The 17,932-nt window shown below is 44.4% G+C and overlaps 1 protein-coding gene and 1 long non-coding RNA gene across 3 annotated transcripts in view; one reads left to right on the top strand and one right to left on the bottom strand.

Moving 5' to 3' along the window:
• LOC135107675 (uncharacterized) overlaps positions 1 to 3,334 on the bottom strand; it is a 26,078-nt gene extending 22,744 nt beyond the window's left edge. Inside the window, exons 1-2 of the long non-coding RNA XR_010271889.1 lie at positions 1,117 to 3,334; positions 560 to 810 (exon numbers count right to left, since the gene is read on the bottom strand). This is a non-coding gene — a long non-coding RNA (uncharacterized LOC135107675). The remainder of the gene's footprint in view (positions 1 to 559; positions 811 to 1,116) is intronic.
• LOC135107674 (WSCD family member AAEL009094-like) overlaps positions 1 to 17,932 on the top strand; it is a 56,274-nt gene that overhangs the window by 18,846 nt on the left and 19,496 nt on the right. Inside the window, exon 1 of one of the 2 annotated variants that reach the window (XM_064017802.1) lies at positions 9,886 to 10,015. The exons of the other annotated variant lie outside the window; for it this stretch is intronic. The gene's annotated coding sequence lies outside the window, so the exon portion shown is untranslated. Of the gene's footprint in view, positions 1 to 9,885; positions 10,016 to 17,932 lie in introns of those variants that run through there. 2 annotated transcript variants of the gene reach the window in all.

Here is a 17,932-nt window from a genome sequence, read left to right as displayed (position 1 = left end):
TTTTTTTCAGTGATGCATAAACACTGACGTTAAGTTTTATCCCTTTGTTTATTTTTGCTTACAATCTTTTCTCTTTCTCGACGTATTGATTTTCTTGGGATTTCTCTTTCATCTCCTTACTTCTCTCTCTCTCTCTCTCTCTCTCTCTCTCTCTCTCTCTCTCTCTCTCTCTCTCTCTCTCTCTCTCTCTCTCCGTGATGCGTAAACATCTGACGTTAAATTTTACCTTTATCTTCTTATGTCTACAATTTTGATGTCCTTTACTCAGCATGTTTAGTTCCTTTGTATTTCGTTTGTATGCCTTTACATACTTGTGCTTTTGTCAAGTCTTGGCTCACTTGGCCTCGACACTGAGTATAAAGCAACACTCTTATCACACCAGCTGTTTAACCCAATATTTTCCTGTTACCATCACCCTCATCGTGTTTATTATCCTTTTGGTGCACTTCCTTCTCTCGCTCTCATTGACTTGACCTCAAAACGTGGTAAGAATATGAAATAAAAGACAAGAAAATAAAGTGAAATGCGTAGATAAGTAAACAGATAGAAAAACAAATACCATGGCTACTTAACCCGATGTTGCGAGTGGGTTTCGATCCTCTGCAGGTCACGGGGAAGAGGAGACAGGAGGACAGGCGATCGATGGCTTCCCTGCGAGGCTCTCCCGGATAGCATTTGGTGCGGCGAGAGGTGTGTGGGTGGCGGGACAGTATTCTAAAACACTTCTGCTCGCGCCTCCATTGCTTCCAAAAAGGTTCTAGTTGAAGTTCCACGGATTTTAGATTCCCAGTTAGATTTCATGTGTGCATTCTGTGGCGCAAAGTTCATAGAAGTAGTAACAAGGTACCTGTGGCTGTAATCTATCAGGCATTTCCCATAAACTGTTCTCTGATACTACCAAGATACAAGACACTGGTAATTTTCATGATGCATAGTTTGGTACTGTTCCTTGGGATTACTTTTTTCACATGAGCAGTAAGCAAAATGTAGCGATTCCAACAGAACAGTAGCTTACGTCAAATATGCTCGTGTACTGCCAGTCTTCATGATGCATAAGCTAAGGAATACCATGAGCAGTAAGCAAAATGTAATGATTCAAAGATAACAGCAACATACCTTGAAATTTCCCAGAACTGGCTCACGTGACGTCCAGCCTTTTCAGATGTGCGTGTAGCAGCTCCGTTCTGGATGTTCTCCCTTGAATTCACGCAGCCGGCTCTCCTCCGCGTTGTGGCTTGTGTGTAGTTTTGCCGTAATGTGCCGGAGTGGGATAGATGGCAGGGTACACAAGTAATGGGTTCGCCGGCGGGAAGGGGAGCATAGCAGTGACCCAGTTGTACGGAGTTGCTGGAAGGGAGATGAGCCGCGGGGAAAGCCGGTGATGCAGTGGTGAGGTAATCTGCAGACACTGGGTGGTGTGGGTGCAAGGCGGTGGCGGTGGTGGTGGTGGTGGTGCGAGTAGGCGGTGGCGGGAGTGACGTAATTTCATAACAATACTGAAATAATTCCCTTACATTCACACCGAGTTTGCTGGGCCGTGTTCTCAAGCGTCCTGGCGTCCTACCTCGACTGCGTTCAACTGGCTCTAGTGGGCGTGACTGCTCGGGTTTTCAAAGGTGTACTCATGATTCTAGGGAAGGTGTAACAAGTATTCTGCTTCAACAGTGGGGGAAAAATATGTATGAGAACCCGAAACAAATATATCTGAAAACTCATCCTTATGAAAGAACATTCCAGCGAAGGTTGAACAAGTAGCTTGATTCATTCATGGAAAAAAAAAATGCATGAGAATCCGAAAAGAAGAAAGAAAAATCTGTGTAAAAAGGTCCTTATGAGCGAACAAAGCGTTTCAGAGCACGGGTCCTGAAATCGAGGGTTGCAGGCAGAAGGTGACGTGTTGGCAGAGTCACAGGACAAACAGGGATGCGAAAACACAATTATCAGGGTTCATCGGAAACGCAAACAGACAAGACAGGCAACTTTCCTCTTTCGTGCTTGTCTTTTGTGTGGGCCGGCACGGCACGGACGCCCGGCTGTCTCGGAACAATGCAATGCCAAATTTTTACCTTTCTCTTGAATGCCGAAGGGTCTCACACCAGCCTAGATGAAGTGGAATTACAGAGACATTCTCCCCGATCCGCCTGTGCGCCTTTCCTCTCCCAGGCAGTGATGGGGCAAGGGTGGGGAGGCGGTGGCTGATTTTGTATCCCGGTTTTGAACCCCAGCGGCTCCACCGGCCAGCGCGTGGGAGAACGACATGATTACTCTTTTTGCAGCAGTACTTGGCCTCTTCTTGGGTGACATTACAATTTCCGCGCTCGCAGATCCCGGCTTCCTTCCCGCCAAGATTCTGTAATCGTGTAACGCTACCGCCGGTTACAGGATATAGGTATTGACTGAGCGCACACACGCACACGAGAGAGAGAGAGAGAGAGAGAGAGAGAGAGAGAGAGAGAGAGGTATACGATCATACGCCGGGCCTGTGACGGGTTACGTGTATATTTTTCATGCAATGAGTTTATTTAATGTCCAATACCTTGACTGGCTCTGACACCGCTCACTCCGTCGCGCTGGTACACTGCACCAAGGCACGGGAGTCAATGGAACTACAGCGAGGAAGCTACAGACTTACTACGTTCCTTGGCTTGGACCACTGGCCCGGTTCCGTTTTGAAAAAGTCTCACAGAATTATTTTAAGATGTCTCGGAGATCACTTGTCGAGTTCGTGTGGATGCTCTTTTCCCACTGATGACACAGAATCCCTGTTAATCCATCATTAGAATCATGAAAACTTCCTTGAAAACCCGAGTAGCTTTTACGAGACCCTGTAGAAAGTGGAGAGCCGAGGTGCTTGGGAGTGTGGGTCCTGGCGAGGGGAATTCAATGGAAACACCTTAATGAGCGGTGCTGTGGAGGCTTCACGGTAATGTACAGAGGGGTGAGGCAATAGCCAATGCCCTATGACTTGATGGTATACGAAGAGGAGGAACGCTCGCCTTTACTGCTTCACTGTAGATGGATGACTTTAGAATTGTCGTGGCTGAGGTGTAGTTTTTGTAGGTACTTGCTGTTTGGCTTGTACCGTGTATTTCTCTTTTCTCTATTTCTCTTTCTTCTTCCTCTCTTTTCTTTTCCTTTATTTTTTTCTTGTTTTGTTCCTTCTTCATTCAAGGCAAGGTCACCACAGATGACACCCCGTGAGGCAGTGGTTACCTTACTATATTGCCTGACGCCGCTTTTCTTTGCTTCTGACAGACCCACCCACAATTCTCCTCTAGTCTTAGCACCTTGTACCAAAACAAACACATTTACTTAAAACAGAAGACACAAATGATGCAACCGCGAATTTTTTTTTCTTTTTTTTTTATAAACGTTTCTTTCTTTAAGTAATTTCGTGATGTACTTTTCAAGCAATTTTTTTTTTTTTTTTTTTGGGGGGAGGTAGATGATTTCTCCCCCCCTCTCCCAAAGTTGCTCCTCACACCACCAGAGAGAGAGAGAGAGAGAGAGAGAGAGAGAGAGAGCTCGCCCTGCAGACTGTGAACCACTAGTGTAACAACGCGAACAAACCTCTTGAGGGTCGACAAATCTGTTGCTGTTCGTTTTTTTTTCTCTCTTTTTTTTTTGTGATAGATGCCAGGTAGTAAAAATCCATACATATATTGTAGTATTTGTTTTTTTTCTGATATTTTCTTCAGTACAAGTAATTTCTTGTCCCATTAATTTCAACAGGCAATTTCCTTCCGTCCTCCTTCCTTTCCCGCTCCTTCAGTTATAATATATTCATTCCCTATTTCAGTACGTTCTCTCTCTCTCTCTCTCTCTCTCTCTCTCTCTCTCTCTCTCTCTCTCTCTCTCTCTCTCTCTCTCTCTCAACGACTTCCGAAATCTTCATTGAGTCTCTCACATCCGGAAGAATATGCTTGTAACTACGGAATTACTGCGTTGTTTTTGCTTTTATGAGCACACACACACACACACACACACACACACACACACACACACACACACATTAATGCTACAGCAGAAATAAATGTTTTAGAAAGTGCCCACCTGTATTTTACAACTGATGTGTGTGTGTGTGTGTGTGTGTGTTCTTGACCCCACAGAAGTGAACCCCACACTCGGCTCAAATCGACATCACACTTGATTCATCGTTCCCTCGTGAGCGGTCAGAAACTGTGGTGCACTAGTGAGGCTCTATCGCCATCTGTCCCGCAGCGGTTGGCGCAGTTAACGCATTGGGGTTGCCACTTCATGCATTAAGGACACTGCACTTGCGCTTTATTATTATTGCCCTGTGCGCCTTTAGCTTATTTTGGGGCGGTGGTGGTCGGCCCTGCTCGTGCCAGCGCCAGTGTGTGCGTGTGAGAGTGGCAGGTAAATGCTCCCGTCAGTGCCCCACGCGACTCAAGTAACTAGCAAAGGCATGCATCTAAAGTCAGCCCATTCAGTAAGAACATAACATGATAAGGGAAGCTGCAAGAAGCCATCAGTCAGGCATTCAGATAGGAGAAGCTGCAAGAAGCCATCAGTCAGGCGTTCACGTGGCAGTTCCTGTGTAAAACATGCCTGCCTATATCCACCTGTCATCCCCATCCATATATCTGTCTCCCTCCATATTATAGACAGTTTCCAAGCTTCAAAAATCCTCAGTTGTTCGTCAGAGGAGATCAAATACTAATGTGTAGCAACTGGAGATGTTTTTTAACCGTTCGGTTTTTAAATATATCGTAAACCTTTTTTTTTTTCTTCTTTTTTTTAATGAATGGCATCAGAACGTGATGGAGTTGACACCATGCGGGATTTATTGATTTGTTCACCACATCTTCACGCCGATCACTCGCCCACCACCTCCCCTGCTGCTGGTAAACTGTTCGTGCCGTGAGTGACCAGACCCATCCTGCTGTGTGTTCCGTCCCCCTGAACTGTACCTAATTGCCGCCAACCTTGAGGTGGTATTTACTTTTGCGTCACTGCAAATCACTCGTAAACCAGACAAGCTAACTATTTTAGGGTATGCTAGTACAGGTTAGGTTACATTAAGTAAAACTATTACGTAATCCAGTGTACATATCTAAAATAAGGCTCGCTTCACGCGGGCGGTTTTCCCCCTAACGGTTGACCTGTAGCGGTGCACAGTGTGTGTGGAAAAATGCCTGTGGGTCAGCAGCACGGCACTCCTGCTGCATGGGGAAATACTGTCTGTCTGAGGTGTTCAAAATACGTACTGTACAACTACAGTATTCTAGAATGCACGGAGCCAGATGGTTCAGCAGAGCACGCGGCGAGTGAATGTTGCACGGGAATCTGCAGCACTGGCGCTCTCATTCATTTCTAAATTATAGCGTTCTTTTGTGCTCGTAGCGAAAAACTCGTGTGAAGGGAGCCTAACCTATGCTAAACTATAGAAATCCAATCTAGCCATGTGACGCGCCACTGCTTATACAAATAGACGAAGGACACCCGTCACCCAACTCCCCTCCTGGCTGAGATGATCAATCGGATTCTCATAAGTGTTTTTCCCTTGATGATGCAGAATTTCTCTTACCAACAGAATCATGAAAATACTCTTCAGAATACTCGATAACTTCCACTAGAACCAGATCAAAGCAACCAAGATGAAGCACCGAAACACTGAATAACACGAGCCTGTTGCTGCTCCCGCTAGGAACAGCCACAGCGGATCAGCCTTTAACTGAGTCTTCTGCACCTTCCTCAGTCCCGCCCATTACAAGTACATCTTTCACTGCATTCATAAAACCCTCCCTTAGGTCTTCCTCTCTTTCTCCTGCCGATCCACACGACTACAAATGCTGCAGAAGTTAATCAGATAGCCAGAACCCTCCCTCTCTCACTTTCCCACCTGAGGATAGGTTTGCTAATTATTTCCGCTGGCAGCCGAGGTGGGGATTCCGATTAATGGGCGGATTGGTCTCCATAATTCCGCAATTCCATTATTTACCTAGCAGTGAGTTATGTGTGTGACGTAATTGTATGCACAGCAGGGAGCAGTAGGGACGGGAGCGCGTGCCTCGAGAGGGGAGAGTGAACCGCTCCCGGGTGTTGAGTGAGGCAGGAAGGGAGGCAGTGAAAGAGGACCATGTGCCAGGTATTGATAACAGCCATCACCCCCACACCCGTGCACCACCCTCTCAACCCTCAGCGGCGTGTGTGCGTGTGTGTGTGTGTGTTACGTAGGTGTGTATTTAGCATTTTTCACAAGATTACATCAAGCTCGTAGCATTCCCGTTTTTTATCACCAAATCTTGCATGTTGAACTGTTTGCTCACACGCACACCGCTTCCTCACTTCCTCAGGTCATGCATTCTGCTGATCTGTCGGTCTTTTTTAAAAGCTGCATTAATTTTGTACCTGTCCCCTCGTGTGTGTGTGTGTGTGTGTGTGTGTGTGTGTGTGTGTGTGTGTGTGTGTGCTTAATAATAATAATAACAGTAATAGTAGGTTTATTTTGTAGAAGCATCCTGAAAACTAAAAATGTACTGACTGACGTGATAATGCATTACCATTATGAAGATTGATACTAATACTAATATTCATGTATGTGTGTGTGTGTGTGTGTGTGTGTGTGTGTGTGTGTATAAGTGCTAGAAGTAATAAATCACTACGTTGCCCTCACTGCATTCCATCATAATACACTCCTTTCACTCACACGCTTCCACCGGATTCATCCCTCCGCTACACGCCGCTGTGACGAGTGTTAGCGAGTGAGTGGCGGGGAGGGAGTGGCGGTGCATGAGCCTCTGTCTGGACAAGTGTTGGCAAGGGTGAGTGGCTGGCGGTGAGTAGCGGAGAGGATGCATGAGTCGCTGTGGCGGGGCGGTGAGTGGCGGTGAGGGTTCATGAGTCGAGGCAAGGCTGAGCAGCAGTTACCTTGCCTTGCTCCCTCCTAGCAGACGCTGAAATATTGATGTGGCTGGTGCTCCGTGACTGCTCGCCTCCGCTCACCGCCCTCTGCTGCTGCACCTGGCAAATATTTAATCTGCTAGCAAGGGACGCGCTCAACACCAGGCTTGTGGAGGAACGAAGGCGAGGGCGAGGCGAGGGTGGGATGCGGGGAGAGGAGGCACGAGGGCAAGGGTGTAGGGATCCAGTGGGGGGTTCCGGGGAGGGGATGGAGGAAGGGAGGAGTGGGGAATGGAAACACCAAGGCAGGGGACCAGGAAATCAAAACAAGATTTTTTTCGCATATGGAACCGAGTGTGGGATAAAATGTATTATGAATGTATAAAACTGGTGGTATAGATAGACAGATAGATAGATAGATAGATAGTAGTAGTAGTAGTAGTAGAGAGAGAGAGAGAGATAGCAAACATAGCTGGAAAGGATAATTGGCCTGGAAAGGGTAATGGAGTAATTGTGAACATCTGTTTTACGTAAAATTCAAGGTAAATCATTTCGTCTCTTGGAAATTTGTCGTAAGTTAAAAGTGTAAGAAACGAAAACGGAGACGACGACGAGGAGGAGGAGGAGGAGGAAAGAGAAAGAGAAGGAAGAAGCAGGAGAACAAGACTTTTGGCGAGATAAACTTCCCTCATTATCTCGTGAAAACTCCAACTTACTGTAAACATCTCTCTCTCTCTCTCTCTCTCTCTCTCTCTCTCTCTCTCTCTCTCTCTCTCTCTCTCTCTCTCTCTCTCTCTCTGCCTGTAGATTCTTCAATTATATTTATAACTGATTTAATTGTGGCTCGGTCTCTTAAGCAACCCACTGAAAAAAATAAATTAATAGATAAAATAAATAAAAGAAGGAAAATGGCCGTATTGGAAATTAAGAACATAAAAACAAAATTAAGGAAAGCTGCAAGAAGCCATCAGACCTACACGTGGCAATCCCTGTACGTGACATATCTACCTATATCCACGTATCCCTCTCATCCAGCCAAGATGTAGCACTTATTAAGAAACTCGTAGGGAAAGTTAGACATTTGCAGCAGCTTGTGAGTGGAGGGGAAGAGGTTCACGTGTTAATCTGCCTGTCGGTGCTTCGAGGATGATCATGAGGACCTGGTGCAGCAGTAGAGTCTCTCACAGTGTCACCAAAACGAAGCTCTCCTGGGCGAGCCTGTTTTGAGTCTGTTTCTGACCTAATGTAATAGATAAAATAATAGGGAGAGGAGAAGAAGGAGGAGAGAAGAGGTGATGGTGGTGGTGGTGGTGGTGGTGGTGGTGGTGGCGATAGATGTGTCTGAGGCGGAGAAGGAGAAGGAAGAGGAGGAGAAACAGAAAAAGTACCAGGATTGCTTTTCGTTTTGTCGCATAATGGTTAGATCAGTTGATATTTTTTTTTTTTTACAGGATTGGTTTTGTAATAGGAATGTTTTTTTTTTGTCCTTGTTTGTTACTTTTTCTCGAGCAAACTAACATTATTTGATCTCCAACATGACCATGAAAAAAAAAAAAAAGACTGATTTGTTGAACATCATGTAAGGGTTGTCATGATTATCACAAGGAGAGAGTAAATCTGCCGCGTGAGCTTGAAAACCTCGACAATGTACAATATAGCGAGTCAGATGTACAACAATAGCGAGTCAGAGCAGCAATCACCACGTGGTGGGCGATAATTTCACCACTCATCACGCGGGGCATTGTGGCTGGCCTTGCACAGTGATAGGTCTGTATGATAACAAGAGAAAGCATGATAAGATTTTTTCCTCTCTCATTCATCGGAATAAGATTAACCCTTTGATTGCTGTGGCGTCTCCTTAAGGTTGATCAGGTGCTCGGCTACAAGTTAAGTGACAGTTACAGGAAATCTGGATGATAAATGTACATATTTTCTTCTTTGACAGACCCGAAAGAAAAAGAGAAAATTGTAGGGAATGTGACTGAAAAACATTTTTGTTCTAGTTAAGAGTGTAATTCTGAAAGACGCGGCAGCCAGAGGAAAGTATGATAGAGTATTCAAATTTCTTTTATCTCTAATTGCATTTTTCTCATTGAAATCGCATAGGGTTACTCATTTATGGAGTGCACATGGTACTTGGCAGTTGAATGATTAAAAGCAAACCAAGCAAACATGATACCAACTCATAAGTCGTATCACAAACTTCCCAAGCGCTGCACACGAGTGGACGCGGAGTGAAGTTTCTCTTGGCGATCCTGGCGCTGCGGTGAGGTTGTCGAGACTATTGCTGGAGGGAAGGTCGTGGCCACATCCCCAGCAGGTGTTCGATATGGCAACATGAAAAAAAACAACGATGTTATTACGATATTGGTCGATACGTGTCTCTATAAATATCTATCGTACTCAATGCTGCTTCGTTTATTTATTTATTTATTTTTTTATTTACTTTCTTTTTCATGGAAGACTCCGAAGTTCTTCAGAGCGCCTGGAAGAAATGCTCTACCGCTTCAAATTCTGCTGGATACTCACGTCATATTAACCTGTATTCTTCAAGGCTTCAGGCGCTCATAAGAACTACTGTCACAGGCCATAAAGATGATCAGTAGGACTCGTATGGGTGTTAATGGTGCAGATTCTTGGTTCATTTACCTCTACAATCATGAATAACATCTTGGGAGAGCCGTGCAACCTCCACTAGACACAGATAAAACGTCCAAATGTTTGAAAATAGGATCCTTTATTGCTGCCATGTGATCCTCTCATTCTTTCTTTCTTTTTTTTTTTTTTACGCTCTAAAGGACCATAACGGATGTGAAGGCCACCGAGGCACCTTTGTTTCTGATAATGGTCAGCGGTATTTCACGTGATGAGCTGCATTGTAAAGCTTTATTGGCCTCGTAAATTGATATTGCTGATGGTCATGACACACACACACACACACACACACACACACATACACACACACACACACACTTCTTTATCTTTAGGAGGGGGGAAGGGTGGCACTGATAAACTTTGCCAGTGTTTATATGATTGTTGTCACACGCTGAGTAAGCTGCTGCAGTCACTTCTACTGTGCTCTACTCTTTCCCTCATTCTTACACCTTGCTGACATCCTCCTGCGATTGCGGCAACTGATAGAATGGAGGTAGGTAGTGAAGGGAACACAGAATGAAGAATGAATACCTACTTTTTCTCGTAGCTAGTTTCGCGGAAGCTTCTTCGTATTCCTCTGAAGAAGCTACTGCGAGACCTATCATGAAATAAAAGTACTCATTCCGCAGTCTGTGTTTCCTTCACCACGTAGTTTTATGTACCTCCAGTTTGTCACAATGTCCTCACAACCGGTAGATGCTGAAGAAATCGGAGGAATTACATAGAATAGCGGGCATAACTCACAAAAGGGAACGCGGTACGTCTCCAGAATTCTGCCCAACAGTATGGACCAGTGATTCTCAAACTGCGCCGCGTACTTTTCATGAATAGGTATACACCACACGTGACTGTAGAATTGTTGTCAAAGTCCAAGATGTACCATTAGTGCGCCACTGAGCAATGAAGTTTGAGAACCTCTGCTATAGACTGTCGCAACTGGACCTCGGGTGTGGCTCTGGTCTAGTGAGGGGCAGCGTGCCTCGCCACACCCACGCCTCATTAACGCAACCTGCCTAGCTTAACAAAGATGCGTCACTTCCTCCATGCACCTGTCTCCCCACCGTTCGTCTGTGTGTGTGTGTGTGTGTGTGTGTGTGTGTGTGTGTATGTGGATACTATTACAGGGGCCACGCCTGCCAGTACATACATAGTAAAAGGAAGGTTGGTGTTATATTATGCATTAGTGTTAATATCTGAACGTCATTTTTTATGTGTTAGGAAGAGTAATCGACCAAGAGAGATAAAAAAAAAGAACATGAATGAGTAAATAAAAAGATGAAGTGTTCAAAATAAATTAATAAAATGAGAAGATAAACTAAAGTAAATAAGTAATTATACAAATGGATAAAAAAAAAAGTGAATAGAATATGATACACAAATAAATAAGCAAATGAAGATTAATAAAGTTCCCACACACATGACGCTCACAAAAATTCATGAGTCGTGGAATCCAAAGGAGTGACTAATTCAGTCTGAGGTTTCCTGGCGCGCACTCCTCCCTCGAGACAGTCCGGTTGGTGGGAAGGAGAAAACACAGAAACAGGAAACAAATCTCACAGTTTACTAGTAAGAGGGACAAAAGAATTAAGATATTGCTTAACTTTTTCATTAGTAAAGTGTTTAGAATGGAAATGACAATTATGAGAACAAGTCTTTTACAGCGAGGCCGCGGGAGGGAGAGGAGACGGAAGCATGCAGTTAGTAAGTTCAGTAGAAACCATGAGAATAAAAGTAGAAGATTGTAAGAGACGCAACAAGGCGGCGGTGAGTGAGTGAAATATGTTATAGTCGCCCTGTAATGTGCGGAGATGTGCACAGAATTCAAACATTGGATATTTCCCGGGATTTCCGTCACCTCGTCTTGTCACTCCTACAGACTGCGTTGTCTCACCAGTAACAATGCATTGTCGGATATGCATCACTAGCAGCTAACAATACACCAGTGACAATACATACCATCACCCCTAACAGCACATCAGTCAGTGCATAATATCTCCGGTAACATTGCACCGGTAATAATGTTTCATCTCATCAGTAACAAAAGCTGGCGGATAATGCCCCATATTTCAGTATATGTACCTTATAAATTCCTACGGGAGATTCATTACTTATGAAGACATGCCAGATTTATACCTCCCCCCTCCCTCCCTCGCCCCATCACTCCTGCATCACCTCGTTACTAGCAGCATGGCAATCACGAGGATTAAAGGGCCTAGATGAAATAGTCCTCGGATTTTATGTATATTTAAACAGCATGGCAGTGTAATATTTTAGAGGGAGACAGAGATTTTGATGGAGAGATAGAACTGAGAGAGACATAAGGCACCTGGGCCCGGAAGAAGATGCAGAGGATGGCGACGTGTAGTAAGAGCAGCCAACCTCACTAGGGATTGAAGCGAAGAATTTCATTGTTATTATTGTATTATTTTCCTTGTGTGTGTGTGTGTGTGTGTGTGTGTGTGTGTGTGTGTGTGTGTGTTCTGTGAAACCCAGTTCACGCCGCTACGATACAAGTGACTGTATGTGTGTGTGTGTGTGTGTGTGTGTGTGTGTGTGTGTTATTAGCAGTTTCCTCTAAAGCTCAATGCACACAGCCACGGTACAAGTGAGTGCCAGCGGGCAGGATAACGCACTGTTAGGCTATCGTCTTGAAGCGCGGCACGTTCCCATTAAAGTATAGTAAGTACTCTGAGCGCAGCGGTAGCACAGTGCCTTGTATCACCTGGGACATCCGTCTGACTTTACGATGACTGTGAGCATGTTGACAGTTATCGTACACAGAGAACGTTAAATGAGGAACCGCGTATACTCACACGTCTCAGCGTCACTTAAATTATAAAGTGAGTTAAGTAAAGTATGCATTCATTGGACAACGGAGATCATACGGCGCTATGGCGATGCTTTAGGTGTGTGAAAAGATGCTGTGATGTGTAGCAACAGGAGAAACTATATGAGACTCCTCTGGTTTATACGTGGCAGTTCCTGAATGAAATATAATGGCAAAAGTATCAAACGACAGATAAGACACTTAAAAGTCACACTGCCATGCTCTGTTTAAATAATCAGAAAATTCGAGAACTATTTTATCAGTCCTTTCATCCTCGTGACGGTGCTATCACAAATACACGTTGTTGCAGCGCCTTCAGTCAGTCAGTCAGTCTAGGTAAGGGTCTGTACACTAATAGAATGGCTAACGTACTTGTGTCTTGAGCTGCACCTTACTACCTCACCTCCAACACCTGCCAGACTCTCCCTCAGTGGTACCGAATCAATGGTTGAATACAATTTCCCGTTAACTTTTTGTCCAGCCATTCCTTCAGGTCCCCCCCTCTCTCTCTCTCTCTCTCTCTCTCTCTCTCTCTCTCTCTCTCTCTCTCTTCTTTTTTCTCGGCCGTCTCGGTTAGGGATCACAACAGCTGATCAGCCTTCTCCAGCACGTTCGCTCTTCTGCTTCTTCCTCATTCACTTCCGTTACAAACATGTGCTTCTTTCAGTGCATTCATAACCTTTCTCTGAGATTCCCCTCCATCCATCCCCCTTCTCTCCTATCTCTCTCTCTCTCTCTCTCTCTCTCTCTCTCTCTCTCTCTCTCTCTCTCTCTCTCTCTCTCTCTCTCTCTCTCTCTCTCTCTCTCCAGGAAGAAAAGTCAAGCTAAAGGTAGAGCTCTCAAAATCAAGCAAGATTTAGTTAACTGCAGGTTCCCAATACTTGTTACGTAGTGCATACTCATTGCTCTCCTAGGGGCGACTCACCAACAAAGAAGAGAATCTGATATGCAGGCACGTCCCTCACAACTATGACAGGTGCTTTACGAGTGACCGTTTGGGAGTCGAGGGAAGAGAAAACCAATATAAGTGTGATGTTAACCTTCTTAATGTTATGGTCCTCTTTTGCTAACGTTTAGAGCACTGTAAGACCGAGAGAGAGAGAGAGAGAGAAAGAGAGAACTGTTTGCATGGACACAGAAATTAAGAAAAAGAACAGGTTGATTATTTTTCTTTCCAAGGCTACGAAACTCTTCAAAAACCGTAATACAGAAACAAGAGTCTAGAGTTGTTATAGATGGACGGAGAGATTAATTGTTGGTGAAAATTGTACTACTTTTTCTTCAAGCCAGTAAGTGTCATGAGGACGTATGTGTGTATTTATGTATGTATGTTATTGCACGTAATTTTTCCTTGTAGAGTTGTCAATACGATGATCAATCAAAATAAACTCTTGAATCAGCAACTCCAGTAATACGTATATACTAGCAGGTGAGAGTGTTTGGCTGTGACTGCACGGCTGCGCAACACAACCTGATATATCTCGGTTTGAATTCACCTCCTGTCAACCATTCCCTGTCTCCAATTCCGACTCAGTAATTTCACGACCCGAAGCTACGCGAGCACGGTTACATTGCCTCCGTCTGCTGTTCTCCCTCGCTGACTGGTCCACGTACCATTCATTCCTTTCTTCCTTTGAAGCGTGCGGGAAACTAAGGTATTTCTTCCGAAACCCTTAAAAGGCACCGGACTGTCCACACAAAAATTGTCTGGTATCTTACAATTAACTAATGGTCTTGGTCGGAATGAAAGGAAGTTTGCCGCACGTTTTAGAAAAAAGACAGGAATACGTAGACCAGTCAGCGAGTGAGAGCATCAGTCAGTGGCAGTATTACATTGCTTCGTGTCCTCAGGTGGCTAGATTAACAAGAGTTCGTGAAACAGACTATAGAAACCTAATTTTCAAACCCCCTGAACATGCCTTAACACTGAAAACCTTCATCACGGTGTCTGGGTAGTGTTCGTTTTGTCCTAAATGTCCACGTGTCCTCAGGAAGATAAATTAATAAGCGAGAGTACGTGAAAATAAACTCCAGAATCTGAGCTTTTGAAACCCTGAACGAACCATAATAATGAAACCCTTAACCATAGCGCCTGAATAAGTAATTGTTGTTTCCCAGGCTTCTATATCACGTGCGCGCGACAATCTGCTGGTGTTGTAAAAGTTAGCGCCACATGAGTCGCCAAATTAGATCGGGAACTTGGGGATAAGTATTGTCTCCAAGGAAAAGTCCACACGGCTTGGCGCTCTCCACGGAAGCTTTGATCATGCTCTCGTAGTGTCGCAGTGCTGTTGTTCAGGTTCTGCTACCGCCTGTGTTCTTATTCAGGCTATCTTGGTGTCGCAGTCTTATTTCTCAGTTATTATTATTATTATTTTTTTCTTCTTACCGCAACTGTATTCAGCTGTTCAACTGTTTTGCCCTGCGCACTGTTGTTGTTGTTATTGTTTCTACTACTACTACTACTACTACTACTACTACAATTACTACTACTACTACTACTACTACTACTACTACTACTACTACTATACAACTCACTAAGAATGGTACACGGAGGGCTAGGCAGCAGTACTTAACCAAGCCCTATGAAAGCAAAATCAAAGCATTATTCTCCCCAACACACACACACACACACACACACACACACACACACACACACACACACGAAGAGAGAGGCGGGAAGAAGAGAGGGGCAGCGTTACATAATAGAGGCGAAAGTCAAATGTCACTCTCTCTCTCTCTCTCTCTCTCTCTCTCTCTCTCTCTCTCTCTCTCTCTCTCTCTCTCTCTCTCTCTCTCTCTCTCTCTCTCTCTCTCTCTCGATATAAAAACAATCATTATCTCATACAGAAAGAAGCTAATCCATTCAACATCGTTAATTCGAGGAAGCAAAAAAAAAGTGAGGGAGAGGAAGGAGGAAGTAGGAGGAGGAGGAGGATGAAGAGGAGGAGAGGATGGGAAAAGAAAGAGGGAAAGGCTCGTAGCTAAATAAAAGGGAAGAGAAAAGAGGAAGACGAGGGAGAAGGAAGAAAAAAGATGAGAAGGTTAAGAATGAGGAGGAGGAGGAAGAGGAGGAGGAGGAGGAGATAGGCACTAAAATTGTGGAGAAGTTAGCTGATGTTCACGAGGAGGAAGAAGAAGAAAAAAATGAGGAAGAAAAAGAAGAGTAGGAGGAGGAGGAGGAAAAAGACGAAGAAGAAGAAAAAAAAAGACGAAGAAGAAGAAGAAGAAGACGAAGAAGAAAAAGATGAAGAAGAAGAAAAGGGAGAACAATAACAACAAGAATAACAACAACAGCAACAACAACAAGAGGGTAAGGAAACTCCTCCCCCTTTGAGGACGTCACAAGAATCACGCGAAGGAAACTAACACCTCAGTACGGAAGACGGATTAGCGTGCCATTGTGACGGTCCGGAGACACTGCTGCATTTAAAAGATCGAAAAGAAAAGACTCGCCGGAACTAGGATGTGGCGACAGTGTAGTGCCGGCAGGGTGTGTGTGTGTGTGTGTGTGTGTGTGTGTGTGTGTGTGTGTTAGAGGTGGCTGGAAAAAATCACATCAACAACAACACACACACACACACACACACACACACACACACACACACACACTCCAATCCACAAAAACCTATTAGTCGTTAACTCTACGGTACCCAACGCTCACAAAACATCACCATTCATACATTTTTCTTTTCTTTTTTTTCCCCTTTTTTCCAATAACCTAACCTAATTTTACCCAATTTAATTTAATTTAACCTAATCTAAACTAACCTAGTCTAACACTTTGAAAAACACCAGTCGTATCATTTCTCACAAAAAAAAACATCTTTCATCGTTTTTTTTTTTTCCTTCCTTTTTTTCATTCTCCTTATTTTTTTCTTCTTCCTCTCTTTCACCACAAGAACCCTCTATAACCCATTACGCTTTACCGCAGCCTGCTGATCACTGACCCGCCCATCCTCAGGACAACCTATATAAACCCGTCCCTCTGTGTCCGCCTCCTCCTCCTCCTCTTCCTTCTCCTCTTGACTCGGTGCTTATCCCTCGCCAGAACTCTCGAGGCTTTGGGTTAAGGACGCCGACCACTTCCATCACCGGGAAATGAGATGATGCCGAGGAAAGCTGAACCAATTTACGTAGGAAGGAAGGAGGGAAGGGAAGGGAAAGAGCAAGAGGAAGCCGAGGATGGAGGGTGGGATAAGACGTAGGGAGATAAGGAAGATAAAGGGTAGATACAGGAGAGAGAGAGAGAGAGAGAGAGAGAGAGAGAGAGAGAGAGAGAGAGAGAGAGAGAGAGAGAGAGAGAGAGAGAGAGAGAGATCATATACACACACACACACACACACACACACACACACACACACACACATACACATATTGAAACATGTCTGGTCATAGGGGGCAGGAGAGAGAAGAGGGAATAGTGAGGACTGAGAGATGTTGTAGTCTGTTGATAGATGGCGTGGTGGTGGCGTGAGGTGCATGGCGGTGAATACATCTAAAGGCCTGTCCACACCAGGAAACATTGTTTGGAAAGAATATTTGCAGACAGTTTGCAAACTGCAAACTGTTTCCTAGAAACTGTTTGCAAACAGTTTGGAAACAGTTTGCATACAGTTTGCAAACTGTTTGGAAACTTTCCAAACAATGTTTCCTCTCCAGGCCTCAGTTGTCTTCCTGCCTGTGATGAGTGTGGACGTTGCTGCAGCAGCCTCTGTATTTTACTTGGCACTTTTGATCATTTCAAGGAAAGGCTAGAAAAAGAAAAAGAGATGGGTGAGGAAATTTTTAGAAAAAGGAGCCTTTTATGGTGACTTGCTTCTGGCGGATTTGAGAATGGACGGAGCAGGTCTCACTAATTTTCCTCGGATGTCCACCACTGACTTTAAAATACTTTTACGAATGGTGGCTCCCACAGGTTAAAATTTCAGAAAATTTTACACTAATTTCTTAAATTCTGACAAAAGTTCAAAATATGAGATCTCCAGAAATTACAATTACAATCTGATTCATCGTCACCGCCGCACACACACACACACACACACACACACACAACACACAACATACACTGTTTCCAATTTTGGATGGGAAACAAATACACGTGAAAGATTGTTTCCAAACAATTTGCAAACAAAGTTTCCAAACCGTTTGGAAACTTTGCAGGCTGTGTGGGAACAGCTTGCAAACAATGTTCCTTGGTGTGGACAGGCCTTAATGAACAATCGCATGTTGGGGAGTGCGTTTAGCTACGACCATATTATGAAACATTTATACGCAACACCTCGCATTATTTTCAAAAGGCTCTAGTTGAAGTGACATGGGTTTTTAAGGGTGCTTTTATAGTTCTAGTGACAGATTAACAAGATTTCTACATTATTAACTGGAAAGACACTCTTGAGAAACCGGCTAATCATCCCTGTGGCCTTTGAAAACAGTCGTAGGGAGAGAGCAAAGCGTTTCTGAAGACCAGACTAGAGGCGAGGAGAGGACGAGTGAGTGCGTGCAGTGGTGGGCATGCTATGGAAAGGCGGAGATCTGGCAGCGAAGGGGGGTGTTTTTTAGGGGGTGTGAGGCTGGAGTGCA

Source organism: Scylla paramamosain, chromosome 15 (assembly GCF_035594125.1).
Source record: "Scylla paramamosain isolate STU-SP2022 chromosome 15, ASM3559412v1, whole genome shotgun sequence".
Taxonomy (NCBI): Eukaryota; Metazoa; Arthropoda; class Malacostraca; order Decapoda; family Portunidae; genus Scylla; species Scylla paramamosain.
The sequence above is the reverse complement of the archived record's forward strand: the minus strand, read 5'-3'. Positions and strand labels throughout refer to the sequence as shown.